A 22,148-nucleotide genomic window follows, 5' to 3' on the forward strand; every position below is an offset into this window, starting at 1 on the left:
CAGTTACGGGTGAGGGAAGTAATGGGTGAGAAGGAAGGAAGGGACAAGGGGAGGGCAATTGAGTAGTGGCTAGGAGCTAAAAGCAGCAGTGAAAAGGTGGGTTTTCAGCATAGATTTGAAAACAGGTAAAGATGGAGCTAGACGTATAGGTCCAGGAAGTCTATTCCAGGCATAAGGTGCCGCGAGAGAAAAGGAGCATGGGGGAAGGAGCTGCAGAACGGATTAAGTGCAGGACCTTTCTTGCTCATCTATTCAGGAGGAAGACAGAAACTGACTTAGATAATGAGAGAGATTCTACAAGTGATTGAGCTTCTACACTCAGCAGTTGGGATCTATCCTTACTAGTATAGACCCGAAAAAGAAACTAGGCAAACTGGATGGCCCACTTGATCTTTATCTGCCATCATCTACTGTGCTACTGTGTTACTTATAGTTCTCCAGAAAACTTGAACTGGCTCTTGTTCCAGAGGATATGTGGTGAAGGTCTCTGCTTTACAAAGCAGTGATGTGACGTCTTTAAAGACTGAGGGCAGGAACAATAAGACCTCGACAACATGAGAGGATGAAATGTAATGGTTAAGAGAAGAATAAAACTGAGATTATTTTACATAGCTTTGCTCTTCGCCTTTTAAAAAAATCTCCAGCGCAGTGATAGCAGATCTTCTCAAATCCTATGCCGCTCATTTGGCATTACTGGAATTGATGTTGCTTAATTTTAGCAAGGTCTCTTGGGTTTCTTTAGGTTTACCTTGAGCCATTAGGCTGTTTCTTTTCTGTCAGCACTCTATTGAGAATCATATTCCACTGGCATTTCACAGGTTAGTTTTTGCTGGATTTCAAAGCACTCTGTTGGCTATTTAATTAACTCATGTATGAAATGCCAACTAACTGCCTATTAGAAACACACAGTTACTGCACATTGAAATATAAAAGCATCAAGGCCGCCAAATATTAACACTTTATTAGCAGACCATTGTTTAACTCTTTGGCTGCCATTTCAGTGCTTGTTTGAGACAATCCCTCGGATCATTGCCATAATTTTAATTTTTCTGTTTGGTCAGACCCTGTATAACTGAATATTCTATTTTAAGCTTCCCGATACCTGTTCAGATCCAGCTTTACATAGAAATGTTTACTGGAGGATCAGTTCCTCAGACATGTGGGGGTAGATGTTTAAAAGGATTTAACTGAACAGGAAGGCTCATACCTGGTTAAATCCTACTGGCCAGCCCCAGGGCAAGTATTTAAGTGGCTAGTGAATAAGTTCTCTGACCACCCTGGCATTCTCTGGTTACTGCTGGAGTCAGGGCAGTGCCGGGACTCACCTGGTTAGTGGTAATACTCAGTCCTCTAATCGAGTAAACACCTGGAAAAAATTAGAACTACAAAAACGCTGCTGTCCAAGAACTGATCTAATACTGGTCGACACCTAGATAACTTTCGGTGGCCATTAAAGACTTTGATATTCGATGTCAATGCCCTGGCATTGAACATCCGGGTCATTTACTGCCTACTGTGACCACTGACCAGTGTGGCTCAGTATCTTCCCCATGATTGTGCTAAATCTTAACTATCCTGTACTCTGCAAAATGCATCGTCTTATTAATATGGACTACACAAAAGTCCTTTTCTTCCCAAAAGCTACTACTTATCATTTCTATGGTGCTACTAGACATAGGCGGTGCTGTACAAAATACCTGCCGTGTGGAACTTAGTTACGATAAACACAAAGGGGAAAAGAAACTTTGGGGAAGTTCATTTGTTAAGAAAAATGGCTAAAGCCAACAAGGCTGTGATTAGGATATAGGGAGTTAAGGTTTCAAACTAGCTTCAACAGTGGTGGCTTTTTAAACTGGATTTGACTAGAGAGGAAACATGACATGCGAACTCAAGAAGTCTATTCCAAGCATATGGCACAACAAGGTGGAAAAGGAAGAGTCGGGCATAGATATGAGTGAAATCACAGGGAGGAGTCTAGGGAGGGGGAGGTGCAGAAATGCTGCAGTGTGAGTGCACATATAGGTGATGAAATCTCTATTATGATCTTCGGAGCCATATAACTTACAGTTTAGTAAAGCTGAGGGAGTAATTAAAAAAAGACCTCCTATACCCAAGATAGAGCTATGGAACTCTTACAGACACTAGGAACAAGAAAGGGCTCTTGTGCTGCCTGGAGTCATTTGAAACGTGCAAATTGTGCAAGACTCCCTTGGCATAATTATCAGGTCCTGTTATTTCAGAATATTGAGTCACTGCCATCGTGTGCCACTCCTCACATGGTGCAGACACCTGCCTCACTTTATGGGAAGGCATGCAGTGTATATAGGTTTCTAACTGGGTTTCCAAAACCTGATTGGAAAAAGAAACTGCACACACACACATACACAGGTAGCACCTTCCCTTTGGAATTCCCTGTCCATTTCTCTATGCTCAGAAGCTTCTTGTAAGAAGTTTAGAGCAGCCCTAAAGTCATTTTGGACCTGATACTCAAAATAATTTAACCGGCTGCTGACCGGTGAAATCACTTGCTCAGGGCTAGCTGCTAATATTCAGTGGCAGTTAACTGCTTAAGTGCCAATGAATTTCACGGTTAGCTGGCTTTGTTGGGGGCGTTCCGGGGGTGGATTCAGCACTTGGCTGCTTATGGCGATCGGTGGTTGTATCAAATCAGAGGAAATAAATAAATAAAATACTGATGACGACTAACCCATGACTCCTTCTTTAGTATAAGTAAGTCTCCTGTTCTGTCTTAAAGCTCTTCCAATTGCCCTTCCCTGGCATTTTGTTCCTAGATCTCATCAGTGTGATTTATGCAGAGATTCCCTTGAGAATTTCTTCAAGCTCTCTCTTCCTTTGCTTCTACTACTACTTATTCCTATAGTGTTTCTAGACATCTGCAACACTGTACACGAACCACCTAATACTATATATATCTAGTGCTCAAAATTGCGTGCACAATTTAATTGCTTAATGAAGCAATTAGTACTGATAATTGGGTACTAATAATCAATCATTGGCACTAATTGGCAATTGAATTTACACGTGTGTCTTTATAATCAGTATTCAATAAAGATGTGCATGTAAATTTTCCTGCGTGGATCCGAAAAGGAGACGTGGCCAAGGGAGGGGCATGGGCAGGTCAGGGGTGTTTACAAATCTAATCTCAGTCTGAATTAGAACCGATCTGCATAAAATGTATATGTCAGCCACCTTTGTGAAGCTGGTTTAATTAAATCAGGCTTTGCTTCTTGCTCAGGTTACTCAGCTACATTTATCCCAGTGTGAGAAAAAAACATAGGTGTAGGTTGGTATTTCTTTTCTCTCAGGTGTGAAAAATGCAGTGATCTGTTTACAAAAGCCATGGCGGGGGTCTCTTTTGGTAATTAAACTGCACATTCTTTCCATTATTGACATAAAGGTCAACAAGCACATTGCAGGCGATGCTTTTTTAATTGGACTTAGTACATATATAATCAGGTCGGTGTTAAATGAGCCAAGGATGATGTTATTTGAATAGTCAGGCACTTACAGAATGAAGGGACTCGAGCACTTGTTACTAACACATTAGGTTAGCGTTAGCCCAATCTAAAGGTCTCACCTACAAGTTACTTACTAATATGTATTTGTATATATCTAAACCCACACAGCTTTTCTGTAGATTAGAAAATTCATGCTTGTCACCCAATGCGTGTTTGACAGGTTTTTTTTTTACTGTGCATTGTTTGCAGTTGTGTACCTAGCATATTTGACACCTGGAGTGGATCATTATTTTAACACCCCCTCCTTAGACCACCAAAAGATTTCCTCACCAGTGGAAGAGTTCCTCTGCCTGAGCCCCTCCCCTCATGCCATCTGAGCAGTGGAGAAGGTGGCAGTGCATATGTAACCCACTCCTCTCACCCAGACGCGGATTCACGCTCAGGAGGTGAACTCCATGAGCTGATCTTAGGGTTCAGGAGATTGGGTTGCTCTACTTACTTCAGGTTCCTTTCAACTCTCACACAGAAACCACGCAGTAGTCAGGAGAATGCAAGAAATCAACTGAACTTTATTTAACAACTGGAACTTGGCATCGGTCATCAGAAAGTCCTCAGCCTAGAATTAAGATGTTAACACAGGCTTGATTTTACAAAGTCACAAGAACGTGCAATCTTTCCTTCTGGGATTAGGCACATATACAAAGCCCCTTACACCTGACCTGTAGCCAGATGACACCCTGCACTTATTCTCTCCAATGTAGTAACAGTACCAATCGAGATCTGGATCTGGCATTAACTGTCCAAGTCTTTCAGGGGTTTACCCTGAAAGCAAATCTCCAGCCACTGGTAAACAGCGCCCTACCCTTGAGCCCGGATTGCAGCGAGACTCCCCAATCTCAACCGCAATCAGCTCCTCTAAGTGGCTCAGGAATTTAACAGTAATGATCCTGATCCTATGTCCGCTACTAGGGTTTGCTCACCAGGTACCCCTTTGACAGCCCAACAGGTCTGGGGTTATGAATCTTCTTAATGCAGGCTGCCAAGGACAAATCTTACAGCACTGTCCTTCCTTATATAGAGAAGTCATCAGCTCCACCCCACACTGAGGTTCCACAAATCAGAACATTCTCAAGTGTGAGATGGATTTATGACTTACTCCCTGGTTGGGTCTTCCCCACCCAGGGCTCAAATATAGCAAAGGGTTACACCTGCATATACTCAGTTCATGCGTATGAAATAAACGTGCACGAGGATTGCCAGCGGCTGAAAGCATGCTGCTGATTCCCCCGCTGCTCAGATGGCTGAATGTTCTCTCATATTGTCTGCACCTGGGGTGAACAACTCCCACCGTCCCACCCTTGGTACCTGGTCCAATGTTTGCATATGGAAAAATCCAGTCACATTTGTAGGTGGAAACTAGGAATTTTAATATAGTAGTTTAGCAGATACACTGTTAAAACAGATGCTGTGAGTATGTTTGGTCATAATAGAGCATTATATATATTGAAAGAGAGATAAGGCTTGAAAGGCCTAAAAATACTAAGAAAGAGCCAGGAGCTCAGTGCTTCTGATTCTCTGGTGCAATTGGAAATCTCTCATAGTGTTCAGAAAGTAACATTTATTATAGAGGTGGGGCAACTGCTTCCCATGTAAGAGTAATTTTATAACAGGTCAAGTAGGCCCCTATTTTAGAGAGACACATGGATCTTTATAAAATCTCCCCTCAAAAGCTGCAGTAATTGTGGTTGTAATGCACAAGCTTTAGAAACAAGAAGCATAAATTACATCTCTGCTAAGGCTCCACCCAAATTCCACTCCCAAATACGCCTACATCTGAGTGCCACACAAGTATGCATGTTCTTGGCATGGCGCATATTCTATACATGACCCCATACCCCTTCATTCTATAAACTTGTGTGCACAATTTTACATTTAACATGCAAAGCTGCATGAGCAAGTTATGGAACACTATCAATTCCCTGAGGAAAATTAAGATAATAATTTGCTGCTAATTGGCATTAACATCCAGTCATTGGCTATAATTGGTGTTAATTAGTGCTAATTGGCACTAATTAGCAATTACACATAAACCTGCCCTTAGTCAGGATTCTGCAGATTGTGTGCGCAAAATCCATAGTGCATAACTGTGAAGGGGTGTGGACCTGGGAGGGGTACAGGTGGACAAACAAAAAAAGAGGAGGAAAAGTCCCTCACGCAAACGTGAGTAGCAAACAAAAAAGTGAGGTAAACTGAATGAGGATGCCAAGAAGTCTTTAATTCTAAGAAACATACAGTCAACTCGACATGGCCGTGTTTCGGCAGAAAAGGCCTGCCTCAGTGGTGAAGTGGATCTCTTGTAATGACAAAACTTAGCTTAAAAGTAACGTCAAGATCCAGGCTGTCAAACCTCTGTGTAATCCTCGGTAAGAAAGGCACGCAGTAATGCAAACAATGTCTAACCGGCAAACGTCAGTGACATAACGTATGCAAAAAAAAAAAAAGACTTCTTGGCATCCTCATTGAGTCTACCTCACTTTTTCGATAGGGGTACAGGTGGATCAGGAGCGTGCTGAGCACTTACCCACATGGGTTTTAGAACGCGGTCAGTTAGGTGCCTTACGAGCATTTTCACCAGCCATTGACATAGAGTTTGCGTGAAACTCTGGACTTACGTTAATGTTCTATCACAGCAATTATGCATATAAATTGCTGTGGTAGAATTCAAGCTTAGTGCACACACTTTAGGTGACCTTTTGAGAATTACTCCATCCTCGAATTCTATAAAAGCCACCAAAAATTGCACACACAAATTTGGGTGCATGTCCAATTTGCATGTGCAATTTAATCAAATAATGAGCTAAGTAGCACCGATAATTGACCTTTTAAAAAGTACTTATTGGCACCAATTGGATTTAATTGGAATTTATGCCCGTAAATTTAGGCACAAAAAAGGGGGGTATGGAAATTGGAGGGTCATGGGCGGAATGAGAATATATGCTCAATTTAGGTGCATACATTTGTACCACATTTCAGTTGGTGTAAATGGCCACATCTAAACTTAAGTGCAATTCCCCGGCATAAGTGCTATTCTATAATCCACGCCTAACTTTTAGCACTTTTTTTCAGTGACAGATTTTCAGCACCATGTATAGAATTTGTCCCTCTATGTGCTTGAGTTATGATATCTTCATATTTGACATGACCGACTTCAACTTTATTAACCCATTTTGTTTACAATTTTTGAAGCTGATGATTGCACTTGATTGGGGAGGGGGGCGGAGAATAAGTACCTGAGAGGTACATGGAATGGTGTATATTTGGATCAGAAACCAAAAGGTAACCGAACAGAGGAGTCCCACGAGGAGTCCACAAATAATTGGGAAACAGAAGAAGGCTAGACAAACCTCAGGATCAATTAGATTAAAAATGTATTCCTGAGCAAAGCAGACTAGCACTGATGTTTTACCATACCTTTGTACTGTATCGGAGTATCTGGCCTTGTTTCGCTACAATTGTTTTTCTATAGTGCATTGGTTTGTGTATGCACAGTCGTTTTAAAGACCACTTCATCATTTTCACCCAGCAGCACAATCTTATCCTTATCTCCGTATCATCAGACTCCTGAGGCAGGCACGTTTTGTGCCGAAACACAGTGTCATGTCGAGTCTTGAGTATTGATTTTATGTTGTTATTTTTAATCTAAATGATCCTGAGGTTCGTCTAGCTTATTTGTGTACTACGTATATTTGGATTACAGCTGTTTGCAGTTTAACTGCGTGCAGAAAAGTGAGAGGGACCGAACAGTTTGCGATACCCTTCAAGAAAGTGCCTTCAAAAAATAGGACCATTCCTCACATAGATGAAGAGGCATGGAAGCTGCATGCCCAGTGATTTTTTTTTTTTAATTAATTTCCAAAATACTGTCCAGCAATAAACACTTGTACAGCAAAGCACCCAGGAATTTAGAGAAAAATAATTCATTTGCAATTTATACTTCCACAGCTTATAAACTAAAGGCTGTTTGCACATTCTGGGTCTATGGGAACAGAACATGCTGATTCAAGCCTTTGATCATGAGCCCCTCCCAGCACAAAGTTTACCTTTGGTTATGAGTAATGCCGCCTCTAAAGACATTAAGAAGGTGTGTCAATCTCTAGTCCTGGAGGATGGCAAAAACAGTTTGGATTTTGAAGAAAGCCGAAATGAATATTCATAAGATCTGTTGGCGGCTCTAATTTATGGTGTACCAAATCCATGATCCTCTTTAATTAATAGAATATGGTTATCTGGAGGACCAGAGCTTGACAACCCTTGATATAAGCTATTTAAGAAGTTGTGGCTTTTATTGTTTCTGAACAGTATACAGACATGTTTTCCCTGCAGATTAAAAGAATTTCAGTTCTTGGACAGATTGAACAGGTACCCTGGTTCAAAAATGACTGTATCTTTCGCATGGTTATTGAAAAGGTCTTTTATTCTGTCTAGGTAATGTTGATGTATTTTTTTTACCTTGTTCCATGTATTCTTCAATGCTTTTTTGTTGCAACGTTTCATGTTTGGTCTGGAACTGTACTGACTGGGGTACAGTAGCTGTGCGGCCTTTACGTAGGGCATTTCCAAAACACTTTAATAGATCTGGACAAAATATTGCCCCACTGCTGTGTCATTCTGAGTTCTGTTTGATTAGAAAGCTCCACAGTTTCCATCCAAAATGTTATTTTTAGTTAAAATCTAATGAATAAAGCTTGGAGAGTTTATTTTCTCAATGTTGTCTGTAATTGAATTATGTGTTTATTGCTGTACTAGTAAAACAGGCCCGTTTCTGACACAAATGAAACGGGCGCTAGCAAGGTTTTCCTCGGAGTGTGTATGTTTGAGAGAGAGAGATGGAGTGTGTGTGTGAGTGAGAGAGAGACAGACAGAGTGTGTGTGTGTGAGAGAGAGAGAGAGAGAGTGTGTGAGAGAGAGAGAGTGTGAGAGAGAGTGTATGTGAGAGACAGAGAGTGAGTGTGTGTGTGTGTGGGGCTCTGAGTTCCATGACCCCCTCCTCCCCTCCCTCCCTCCCTCTCCTCCCCTCCGAGTTCCAGGCCCCCTTCCGTCGGAGGTGCAGGCCCCCCTCCCTCCCTCTCCTCTCTCTCCTCCCTCCCTCTCTCTCCTCTCCTCCGAGTTCTTGGTCCCCCATTCCCTCCGAGTTCCATGCCCCCTCCCTCTCCTCCCCAGGGTGTTCCATGCCCCCCTTTCCTCGGAGTGTGTATGTTTGAGAGAGAGAGAGTGTGTGGGTGAGAGATGAAGTGAGTATGTGAGAGAGAATGAGTGAGACAGAGAGAGAGAGACAGAATGTGTGTGTGTGTTTGTGTCAGAGAGAGAGAGAGAGAGAGAGAGTGTGAGAGACAGTGTGTGTGAGAGAGAGAGAGTGTATGTGAGAGACAGAGAGTGTGTGTGTGAGAGAGAAAGTGAAGCCTTCAAGCCTTGAAGCATTTGTGCGCTCTATAAGGCTCCATCTCCTCAATTGACGACACGTAGTTCCGGAACGTTGCAGGAATGCTTTAAGACTTGAAGGCTTCACTTTCTCTGCTTCAGAATGTTGGAGGTGCGCTTTATTATATAGGATGGAGGTGTACCAAGGGTAAAATGGCTCTTTTCCTAGGCTCATTTCTGAGAGCTGAAGAGCTCATGGCACTCCATCTCATTTAGTTACGGGGGAACAGCAGAATCATTTAAAAAATGGCCTGGATTAGACCAACCAAACAAGTTACTCACTTTCCCCTAAATAGCGATTTACATTTTCTCTTTACTACCAGCAATAAGAACAAGGTTATGTCTCACTCACTTCCAGCAAGTCTCTGGGTGCTGCTCACACTGTGAGTCACAGCTGGCCCCATGATTTGAAAGGAGGTGGTGCCAGGCCTGAGGTACCACACCCAGCTGATGGAATCCTGCTCTTTGACAGGCAAGATGCAATAACTTCTCCAAAATGGCATAGAGTGGAGGGGGGTAACCTAATGGTTAGAGCACCAGGTTAATAACCAGGGAAGCCCAGTTCAAATCTTGCTGCTGCTTATGATCTTAGGTACATCAGTTAATCCTTCATTGCTTCAGCTTTAAACTTATATTGTGAGCCCTCTGGGGACAGGGAACTCACCTTCAGCTACTACTAAAAAGATGTGAGCAAAATCCTAACAAATAAAAGGCAGAGCAGTATGCAGGACTAGGGGGCACACAATGAAGCTACTAAGTAGTAAATTTAAAACAAACCAATAATTTCTTTCTAAGATGTACTTGGAAAAATCCACTGCATATTTTTAGGATAAGCAGCTTAAAATCTGTTGTAATCAGGATCTTGCCAGGTACTTGTGACCTGGATTGGCCACTTTTAGAAATAGGTTATTGGGCTTGATGGACCTCCGGTCTACCCCAGTATGGCAGTGCCTATGGAGAAGTAGCCTATGTTCTTATGCCATGAACTATTGCGTATCTCAGAGATTGTCAATAAAGTGCAATGGTAATCTTCTTTTTAGACCCCCAAATGATAGCCTTTTAAATAAGTAATGCCCCAAAATAATGTTTATTTTATATTTTCTGAATCATGATTGTGTATTAATGGGTATTTCTGTAAGGAGCCCACCATGTTCTGGGCAGCAAGAAGCAGGGGCGTAGCCAGACAACAGATTTTGGGTGGGCCTAGGGAAGAACTGGGTGGGCACCAATTGTTCTCTCCCTCCTCCAACCACCACCCAAAAAACATCTCAGCTGGTGGGAAAACGCTTCTTTCCACCTTGGCAGTCTGCAGCAGGCATGCGCTGAAAACTGAACATATGCAGGTGCCGGTATAATGGAGAGTAGCATTTTTGTTACCATCAGGAGGAAGTCTTCAGCTGGCCGAGCTTGGGATCCCACCAGCTACCACTAAACGTGTGCTACTGTTGGGTGGGCCTGAGCCCTAAATGGGTGAGTCCCAGCCCACCCAGGCCCACCCGTGGCTACGCCACTAGCAAGAAGATGCATAAACTGTGTTATTTTTAGGCTTTACCCATATAAGTAGCTACTAATGTGTGCAAATGACCTGTGTTATAGAATACAGACTAATAGAAAAGTGTGCACCACAATTTCACTATAATTTATGCCCGTTCTAGCTCACCACAAGGCCTGGACATTTCCACCAGTTATAAGGCTGGTGTCAGTGCCTGCGTCTTAAATGGAAATATGTTTTCAGTCATTTACACTAGTAATTCTACAAAGAAAAGTAAGTCTTTGCTTTTCATTATAGGATCGGCTTATAATAAGCACCTTAACCAACACATTTAGGGGGGCTTTTACTCAGGTGTGCTAGCGTTTTTAGTTCACACTACAAATCAGCTGGCGCTAAACGCTGAGATGCCCATTTTAACTTTCACTAAAAATGCTTGCGCACCTTAGTAAAAGACCCCCTTAATAGTAACATAGTAAATGACGGCAGATAAAGACCTGTACGGTCCATCCAGTCTGCCCAACAAGATAAACTCATTTTACATGGTATGTGATACTTTATATGCATACCTGAGTTTGATTTGTCCTTGCCTTTCTCAGGGCACAGACCGTAGAAGTCTGCCCAGTACTGTTCTTGTACTAAGTTCTGAAGCTAACATCGAAGCCCCTTAAAATTTACACACCAGTCCATCTCTATCTATTCAGTCACGATCAGGGCGTAGCCCATAGAAGTCTGCCCAGCTCCCGTTTTGTTTCCAATTACAAAGGTCACCACCCTATCTCCGCTAAGATTCCACGGAACCATTCCTTCTAAGCAGGATTCCTTTGTGTTTATCCCACATGTTTGAATTCCATTACCGTTTTCATCTCCACCACCTCCCGCGGGAGGGCATTCCACATATCCACCATCCTCTCCGTGAAAAAATAGGTACCCTGTTATAGAAATTAGCTTCTATCTGCCCTTTTTTAAACTCATGAACTGTCATTCACTTACATTTCTTTGAACGTTACCCTACTGATGTGTTAAACGGCCTGTCTTTGTTCATAAAATGTGTCACTTTGTATAAGCTGAATGTGTCAATTATAGCCAAAACCTTAGGGACTAAAACAGAAAAAGCTCTGTTCTGTGCATAATTGATGCAAATGAAAAGCTGGGGTTGTTTAATGAATTTGTTCTGAGTTCCTTGCCGTTGACATCTGCAACCACCTACCCTCTTCCCATTGACTAGGTTATGCACGGACAGGCAGATGGTATGCTTCCTTTTCACTTGCACATGCTATGACTCAGAAATACTTTTAGAGTGATGTTCCAATAATTTCAATCCCTATCAGCACAGGTGCTGTTATCGCACAGATTTCATGCGTTGTGGACAGGTTCTTTTGAGTCTACTTTTTACCAGGTTAGGGTCCAATGGGGGAAGCGATCTCTCAGCTCAATCCAGGTAGGACCTTGAACAATTCCTTACTTTCCAAAAGTAAGACTAATATGAACAATGATAGCACATCCCTTTACAGAACCCACTGCAAAGCTATGAGTCGAACAATTGCAAGAACCCTCATGTCAGGATGCGTTTAATTAAAAAGTTGTACTTAGAGTGAGCCCGAGGGCTACCACCTGTCTGGATCTGAGGCAGGCAAGTCCAGATTTGCTCTTGGTGCCCCGTGTTGCTCAGTCTGAAAGCCGACGGAAAGAATGTTCCTTCCTGGAATCACAGCTGCCAGTAGTTCAAGGTGTACATGAGTCATGGTTTGTAGCTACCATTAGCTGCCATGTGAAATATGTAGATCTTTGTAAAGGAAGAAGAGAAGGGGAAAGCTGATATTTTTGTCTCATCATTGTTTTCTAAACATTATCAAAGAGAAGGGATATGAGACTTGATGTACTGCCTTTCGGTGGCTACTATCAAAAGCAGTTTACATATATACAGGTAATTATTTTGTACCTGACGTAACAGAGGGTTAAGTGACTTGCCCAAAGTCACAAGGAGTTGCAGTGGGAATCAAACCTAGTTCCCCAGGATCAAAGTCTGCTGCTCTAACCACTAGACTATTCCTCCAGACAAAAACCTTTTGGGGAGTAATTCAATAACTGGGCGTCTCAATTTAGGGGCCCCAGAGGAGTGCTGTAGGATGGCGTTCTACAAAGGAAAGCAAGCACCTCACTTCCATTATAAAATACTAGCATAACCTGATCTGCCCTGTGTCCTTTTCTATAACATGAGCACCTCAATTGTATAGAGCAGAACTCAACAGGGGGCATGGATGGGTCAAGGGTGTTCCCAGGATTTAGGCTAAACTGGTATTTTGTAAAGGTCACTCCATGCAGAGCGCACTTTATTTATTTATTTATTGTTCACTTATATCCCACATTTTCCCACTTTGAAGATTACTAGTTTAATGTGGATGTTCCCAGTACCCAATTTTGGATGCCAAGTTATATAATGAAGGAGTAACTGAACATACACTAACTTCAAAGAAAAACTTTCAGTTAGTAGCATGACTGCTTCACATCATCTTAAACTAATAAAGTTCAGATGGATGTGTTTTGTGTTTTCCTGTCTCACATCTTTGCAACATTTCTGTGTGCACTCCGCCAGCTAATTGTGGCTCCCTGACTTATGGGTCTTAACTTCCTGTTTACATCTTGGCTCAGAAAACTGTGCCCTCCCATGAACCCCAAAATGATGGATGAAGAGCAGGAATTACAGTCGCAAAGATCTCAATCATTCTTGTCACAGAAACTTTTGAACGCTATGGCCTATTGCTCCTTAAAATCATCTTCTATTTTTCACTCCTTTGCATTTCTTTTTAACTCCCACAGATGTTACAGAAAAAGACAGGATTTTGAGGCTTTCAGTGCAGAGGATTTTGAGGCTTTCGGTGCATACCTAGCAGCTAACATTGAGCCACCCTGCGACTATAACCCAGCCCATTCTTCTTGTAATCAACACCTACCTAGAGACACACTTAACTGGTTAGGGTTTCAAGATTACTCCAGTGCATATGCATGAGATAAATGGACATATACTGGAGACCGATTGCATACAAATCTATCTCATGCATATGCATTGCGGTAATCCTGAAAACCTGACTGACTAGGTGCACCTCCAGGAGAGGGCTAAGAAGCAGTGGAGGAGCAGCCTAGTGGTTAGCACAGTGGACCTTGAGCCTAGGAAAGTAAGCTCAACTCCCACCACTGCTCCCCGTGACCCCAGGCAAGCCACCCAACCCTCCATTTCCCCAGGTACAAAAACTTAGATTGTGAGCCCTCCAGGCACAGAGAAAGTACCTGTAGGCACTGTGCACATCTAGTAGCACTATAGAAATGATTAGTAGTAGCAGTGCACCAAGCAACCATTACCTGAAAGAATCCTGGTACCTTTTATGTTGTTTTAGTAGTAAAAGATAACCACACAGTCTAATATGTTGTTAGTTGAATGTACTAATAGGTGTTTATTAGGCGTATTATTAGTATTATCCTAACATTGTATTATATCTCTGATATTTGAATTCCAGTGCTGTTAAACGTGTATATTTTTGATACTGTTTCACAGTAGTTCTATTATTAGGTTTCAATTTACTATTTTCAGGTTTACCTTATTTATTGTATATATGTTTATTCTTAGTTATGTTACTATTATTATGCTGTTAACAAAAATTATAAGTTTTGTGTTAAACTGTCCACCATCTTGGGTGAATCTCTTCATAAAGGCGGTTAATAAATCCCAATAAATAAATAATGTGCTTTCAGAGTGAAACCGAAAGAAACGTACCTAGATAATCTGAGGCCATATGGCAGTACTTTATAGAGCAGAACTCAACAGGGGACATGGATGGGACAGGGGCGCTCCCAGGATTCAGTCGTGTTGCAAAGAATCATAAGATTTATACTAGAATAATGTCATTTGCGTGCGTAATTACCATTAGTTGGAGGCCAGCATTTATACCAGGTTTCGGCAGTTGAGTTGTGGTCTCTAAAGTACTTCCATATGGCCTCAGATCATCTAGGTACATTTTCTTTGGCTTCATAGTCCCTCTGAAAGCACATTAGACTGTATGGTCACCTTTTACTACTAAAACAACAGAAGAAGTCCCAGAATTCTTTAAGGTAACAGTTGCTCATGGCCACTGCTTCTCAGTCCTTGTTTCCACCTTTTCTTTCCTGTCAATATTGACATTCTTTTCCTGTTTTTATTTGACCTGATTTTATTGTTGTAAATCACCTATAATTTTGCTTGAGCGGAATATCAAATATTTAATAACTTGGAAACTTATGTTATTTCTGTGACTAAAGCAGCATTGGGGATGGGATAATTCTATAAGAAGCCACCTAGTTCTAGGGGCAGGGACATGTGGAAATGGCAGTATTCTAGCCATTTATGTGCATTAATGGCTATAAATAGCCTCTTATAGAATACTGACCAATAGGGATGGGCAGCCAGAAAGTTTTCATTTTCTATCATTTTCTGTGTCATTTCCAGGAATTTTCATTTTATTCGTTTTCGTTTGGCCATTTTTTGATCCCTGAAAGAAAGTCATTTATGTGCAAAGAAGGTGTGCTCTTTCTGAAAGAGCACAGTAGTTTACCTGAGAAAGTATCTGCATATAATACATGTAAACCGTTTCGATTGTGCCACAGAAAGGCAGTATATCAAATCCATGACCCCCATGACCTATGCACGATGAGCGTTGTCCTTGTAAATAGTGTGTACTCTCTCAAAAGAGTACACACTCTTATCAGTAAATGAAAAACATTCATTCTCATGGTTTTTTTCTGCTCGTTTTTGTTTGATAATGATATGCAACAACATGGGAGAGTCCCATACTGTTTCAGGTTTATTAAAATCTTGATACAGCGCCCAAGGACAGAGGCCTTAAGAGCAAAAATATTTAAAAATCTAATAGACAGGGCTGCCGAGGGACTGGGCCGGGCCCGAGGCAAGGCCACCCTGGCCCCCCCCTCGAGGTTGTTGTCATTGCCGCAGCCCCCCCCCCCCCCCCGTCCACCACTGGGCCAGGCCCCCTGAATTCAAATCATAGTGCCTCACCTCGACCTCGCTCTATGTGAAAGAAGCGCAGCAGCGGCAGTCTGCAGATCGCCTCCCTTCGGGCCTTCCCTCCCTGTGTCCCACCCTGGCGGAAGTTACATCAGACGAGGGCGGGACACAGAGAGGGAAGGCCCGAAGGGAGGCGATCTGTAGACTGCCGCTGCTGCGCTTTCACACGGAGCAAGGTGCTGAGACACTGTAATTTGAATGGAGGGGGCCCGGCCCAGTGGCGGACGGTCGACGGAGCTGAGGGTGGGCGGGTGGGACTATGGCGCTGGGCCCCCCTTGAAGGCCTGGGCCCGGGGAATTTTGTCCCCCCCCCCCCGCCCCCCCCCCCCTCGGTGGCCCTGCTAATAGAGAGAAAAGATAGTGAGAGAGAAAAATGAAAAGAAAAGGAAGAAAAATTGGACCTCCATTTTCTGTAGGAAAGGAAAGAACAGTATTAGAGAAAAGAATGAGATAGGATGCAGTTATATGAGATCTCACAGAACAACGTGAGTTACTCAACCTTGCGTTGTATTAGAAAAGAAGTGAATGTTTATAAGCATCTCTAATAAGGAAGGCTTTAAGAGCAAAATGAAAATCCACAAGGGAAGCTATGGATCTTAGTGGGGGAGAAACATTCCAAAGAGTAGCAAACCAATGCCTATCCCTACTAACCAATGGAAGGTATGTACTATGATTTGATTGCACGTATCTTGCTAGTTAACATTTAGGTGCAAGCATTAACACTGGTGACAAGGGCATGTCTAATGTGGGCATGAACAGTCATGTGCCCCTAAGGTTGGCCCTGAATGAGTACCAGCACCTTTTTCCCTAGAAAAAAAATACTAAATACAAGTTTGAAACTTGAAACAATATACACAAAAGCATCTAAAATAAAACAGGACAGTTGTAGATGTCTCAGAATCAGTGTGGGAGCTTTCCAGGAAGAAGGTCATTTTCTGACTTATAACACTTATAAAAATAGACATAAGTTATGCCAGAGGTTCTCAACCCAGTCTTCAGGATACTCCCAACAAAGTGAAAGAAGAACAAAACACTGCAAACAAGACCAGAGAGTTAGAAATCAACATTTATTGATCTGTACATGAATGGTATAACACTTAGTGAAATCTTTTATTTCCATTGATTAATTCTGTAATATACAAAGAAAGTCCAGTGTAATTCATGAAAGTTACAGAAAGTTATTTCACACAGTAGGAAACCATAAAAAAGAAGTGTAAAAAAAGTTTTCATAAGATAATTCACCTAGTTCACATTAGAAAAAGAGATTACTACTGGAGACACATTCTCATCTACACAATCCACGGAAGGACCCAGATGGAACAGACTACAATGTTCCCTCTAAAATGTACAGGAGACCACCACCCATGTCCATAATGTGTGAGAGTGCTGTAGTTTCAACCTCAAGAGGCTGACCAGTTCTGTGGGAGTCCCAGGGGACCTGATTGTCCCTCGTGATTGAAACCATACTATTGCTGCCCCTTTCAACCCAGGAAAAGGAACATAGGTGATGGATTCCTGAGCACCTTAAAATGAATGTTGGAGCAGAAGGGTTACCTTCTTTAGGGGGTCTTTTACTAAGCCGCGGTAGCGTTTTTAGCTCGCAGTAGAAATCAGCTGGCGGTAAACACCAAGAAGCTCACAGACCCCCCCCCCCCCCCCTTAGTCATTAGTCTTTATATAGGAAGGTACCAGAGATGTTTCACTCACATGTCTCAAACATTTAAATATTGTTTTTAAGTTTTTCTATAGTACCTAAAAATTCTTTAAAGGATCACATTATCTGTGCTTTGATTCTATGTTAAATAGTAGTCATAAAAAGCTTATTTCTACTGTTCCCAGAAGAGTGAGTTAATATTGGCACACGATGGGATCAAGATGTACATTGTATTGTGTCTGGCTTGGGCGGAGAGATTCTCTTTCAGTTGCTGCTGGGAAAGTCCTTTGTTTTGAAAGGTTTTGTTTCTGTCATGGGTGCCAGTTGTCTAGGTGCAATGGGTATTTGAACACCCATAGTACTGAACAAACTCCTTCACTGTGTCTAGGGAGGAGTGATTTAGGTTCAGTCCCCCTCCTCCCCCACCCCAAGTCATATTCAGAAAGTTTGTTGCTATGGTTGGTATCAATGATCCTATGTTTATTGATTTGGAAGAGACTCTGTCAGGGCACCATTAATTAACGATAGTAAACATAGGCATTGTGCAATATCCCAGTCTGAAGACCAGTGGCACCTGCTTTGCTCCCCTGCTAGGAAAACCAGCTTTTAAGTGCCGGTGTCACATCATCACTCCTCATCGGAGCTTTGGAAGCTTCTCACCAGCACAAGAGCTTAAAAGGCGGAACCACCGTTCCAGATAGCTTGTGAGATGAATCAAGACATGCTGACATTGAATATTGTCTCTATAATATAAAATATCTAATCTGTACATTTTCTGACATCTCACTGATAAACTCGTGTATCTTCCACAGATTCACTGAAGGTGAAGTTAACAGTGGAAGTAGTCTTTTCTACCTTTAATATTTTTCTTTTTAAATACTGTGCCACGGGCTTTTTGTGCTTGTCTTGTGTTTATGTGTGCTTTGTTCACTTTTACCATTTTTAAAGGCCAGATATATAGAGGGATTTCCCATTTTATATCTGTGGGAAAAATGCTGGGTTATCTGGCCATTTAAATGGAGTTATGTGCATTCACATTATGGAATAATTACATATCAGATTTGTGCTTGTTTAAAGTAATACAGGGGCAGCACAGGGATACATGACCTGTAACACCTGTGCTGAGTATTCTTGATGGCACCAGGGCTGCCTTTATAGGTGTGTAACCTCTGTTTGCACAGGGCACTGCCACTTAGAGTGCAGCAGTGACTTTGAAGGGGTGCTGTTTGCCTGCTTCATTTTTGGGAAACATAGGATAAGAAAGTTATCCTGGAAGGGGGTGCAATTCAGCTTTAGTACCTGAAACATTTGGGAAGTGCTGTCTTCTTCCCCCTCCCCCATGCCTACCCTAACCTACGCCTACTGAACACAGTGTTCTGGGACAGACTCCTGTCCATGGAGAGCAGAGTGTCACCATGTGCTGCACTCATGGAGGATTCTCCTTCATGGCGCTAGAGGGCATCATTCCCAATGCTCACATACAGTGATGCTGGGTTTTCAACAACACCTGTGAATGGTACTAGCTGTTGTCCATGCGAGGTAGGGAGAGCAAAAGGCATAGGAGAGTTATAAAGATCAATGTTTTCCTTGGGATACTTGTGATGACTTTAGTATAATTTTAGTATGGTCAAATCTCAACACATACCTGTACCTACTTCGTAGACAGTCATAATGTACGGCATATAACGCCTTTCACACCGTATTAATAGCACTTTTATAACTATAGACAGGCCACAAACATCATCAGTTATCTACAAACAGAGACTATTTATAACTGGTTGGCTGCATACATGGTTTTCAACAATATCATTGGTAATAAGATTTTCCTTTTTAGATGTGTATACACACATATACAGTACAAAAAAAAGTTACCAAGCAATGTACAACTATTCATATCTATGCCACTATAAAGGTATTCACATCGTAAAGAAAACATCAGAACATCCAATGCAATTCAATGAACAGCAAAAACACATTGAGTATATACCATTTCACTGAAATTACACATAGGAACCAATAGTATCTACACCAAGTCCAGAGAGGCGTTTCTCTTCATGCTTACACAAAGAATCAATGGTTGCATTTATAAGGACTCCATACTCTCACCACAACACTATTTCAAATAACCAACGGCTAGCTAAAATGTTTGGTTCCAGTTAGGAAAATACCTGATATGCCCAAATTAAGAATAGCTGGTGTGGACATGGCTAAGGTTTCACCTGTTCAGGAGTTCCAACACCTTCAGCATTCTACCAGAACAGAAACAGTTCATACAGTTCACTAACTCCTCCAGCTTCGAGAATAAGGGCTGTGCTTTCCCTTACTGATTGACAGGGTGGGAGGATCCAGCCATTGAATAAAAATTTGGGCTCCTTTAAATACCCGGTCAGGGGAGGGTCCTTGTCTTTGATTCCAGTCCCTGGCCATTGTACCAGGATATTGTTAGGGCACCAGCTTAGCTCTTATCAAAAGCCTCTACCAAAGAGAAAGAGAGTCCTTTACCACTGCAAAGTACCTGCAGGTGGGAACAAGGGAGAGCCTGCAAAGCTGCTGCATTCGCTAGAGGGTAAAAGTTGAATTAGAGAACCAGCTTTCCAGCCTACGTTCCTATAGGGAGAAAGAGGAGCAGTGGCGTACCAAGGGGGGGCGGTGGGGGCAGTCTGCCCCTGGTGCACACCGCTGGGGGGGGTGCCGCATGCCTGTCGGCTCTTCATTTTCATACTCCCTTTGCCCCGGAACAGGTTACTTCCTGTTCCGGGGCAAAGGGAGCATGGAAACGAAGAGCCGACAGGCGCGCGGCACCCCCCCCCCAGCGGCGTGCACCCGGGGGGGGGGGGGGGTGGTTCTTTCGCCGGGGGGTTGCGCTGCACCCGGAGGGTTATTTCACCGGGGGGGTCACGCTGTTCCGGGGGGGCACTGCACCCAGGGGGCGGGGCGCATCAGCGATCCGCCCCAGGTGTCAGCGCCCCTAGGAATGCCACTGAAGAGGAGTAAGAGAAAACAAGATTAAGTCTTGACCATATCTTCAGTATTTCCACAGAATCCAGAAGCTGTGATCCAAGGAAGAAGAAATAGCCTACATGGATTCTGTAAGAGGCTCAGAGAGCTTAGCTTAACTATATAGTGAAAACGAAATTAATAGAGGAGATTCCCTCTGGGACAGTGCGGAGATCTTAACTTACCTAAAGAGAGGAAGAGAGTCTAACAGAGGAGCTTCCCTCTGGGTCAGTGCCCAGGGAGTGGGGGGGGGGGGGGGGTGAATCTTAACTTACCTAATGAGAGAAAGAGAGACTTACAGAAGAGATTCCTTCTGGAACAGTGTCCGGAGGGGGGGGGGGAGCATAGAGATCCTAACTTACCTAAAAAGAGAAATAGAGACTAACTGAAGAGATTCCTTCTGGGACAATGCTAAAAGAAATATTTGAAACAAGTGAAATATAGACAGATGAGCTATAAATATTAAAGCATTAATGGGTTTGATAGCCAGTCCACAATGGTCAGTAGTTTTTAAGCTGCTGAAAGCCACAGGCTGGGCCAAATCTGCACTCTAGCACTGAATATTCACATGTCCAGTTACCCAGAAGTTAATCAGACACCGGCTACTATTCAGACTGGTGCCCAGTTAGCTCTGTGGATAAAGTTAGGACAACCTTTTTGCTATCCTAACTTGACGTGCATACATAACCAATTAGAAGACTGAATATCACTGCTAACTAACTGGTTAAGTGCCAGTTCTACCCCCCAGACTGCCCAAGCTCCGCCCCCAGACTGCTCAAGTAGTAAATCGGATAGCACTGTCATAGTCAGGGGCAAGTTTCAGTGGCACTACCTGTTTAAGAGCTACTAAACATTGGGGGATGACCAGCTCAGTGGGATTTAACCAGACAGGAGAGGCTTTTGCCTAGTTAAACCCTTTTGAACAACAGGCCCATATATTATCTTTTATATTTTCCATCATTTTCTGGTGTTAATTACTAAAAATCATTACAATCATCTTTTTCATATCAGGCCGCTCAGATCTGGAACTCTTTGCCCATTTCAGTGAGACTATCTCCTATTTACCTTTCCTTTCGGAAGAATTTGAAGACTATTTTGTTTCAGAAATCTTGCTTATAATTTCTCTATTTTCACATTTATGTTTGGAATCTGTTTTGAACCATATTGTGGGAGTTGGTGGAACAAGTACCATAACACATTAATTAGCAGATGCACTAAAAGATGCTTTTATGCTTCCAAAATAAACTAAGCAATGGCAGAGGAGAGGGTCAAAGTATAAACACAGAAAAAAGCAGCAAAAGCAGCAAGGGCCGTCAAGTATGGGACAATCAAGAGCCTTTTATTGGTAGACCCAACACGGGCCGTGTTTCAGCGTCAAGTACGCCTGTATCAGGGGTTGAAGTAAACCTCAAGAATATTAAAAAGTAAAACCCGTGGCACATTTAAGCCAGAACCCAGAGTAGTAAAGTGATCTAAAGCATGAGAAAGACCAGTGACAGCTCGCTAACCAATGTCCTAGCATTCGCACCAAAAAAAAAAAGCATTTTCAAGGAAAAAGTTATAAACCAGAATATTTCCACTAAAAACCAGTTGAGAATATGCTATTGGATGATATCATGCATGGCCATACTTTAAAGCAATATAAAAGGGCAGTTGGAAATCCTGTGACACACCTCAGGTCTCTTAGTCATGGGATGTTTTCAGAATGTTTTTACGAGATTACAGTATTAATTTGTGCTGTATCTTTTTACACATCACATGTCAAACAGAGCAACATTCTAGGAGATTATTAGTTACATATTCATCAGGTATTTGCCTAACAGAGACCGAGTGCATACAAAAAAAATCCATATGTTCAGCTCAAAAAACAAAGTACTTGCTATTCATATTTCTACATGAAATAACCTAGTAAAAGTGGTCCCACTTGATTTGGTCCTGGGTCCAGAGGATTGACTGTTCACTGGGCTGTCGGTAAATGTAAAGTGATATTGTTGA

At 42.4% G+C, this 22,148-nt stretch overlaps 1 long non-coding RNA gene across 1 annotated transcript; it reads left to right on the forward strand.

Moving 5' to 3' along the window:
- Positions 1-124: 124 nt before the first annotated feature.
- Positions 125-21,008, forward strand: LOC115468794. The gene is made up of 3 exons (XR_003941918.1): positions 125-2,904; positions 12,831-12,837; positions 20,997-21,008. It is a non-coding gene; the product is annotated as an uncharacterized LOC115468794 (long non-coding RNA).
- The last annotated feature ends 1,140 nt before the right edge of the window (positions 21,009-22,148 follow it).

The sequence above is a fragment of the Microcaecilia unicolor genome, chromosome 4 (genome assembly GCF_901765095.1).
Source record: "Microcaecilia unicolor chromosome 4, aMicUni1.1, whole genome shotgun sequence".
In the NCBI taxonomy this organism is placed as follows: Eukaryota; Metazoa; Chordata; class Amphibia; order Gymnophiona; family Siphonopidae; genus Microcaecilia; species Microcaecilia unicolor.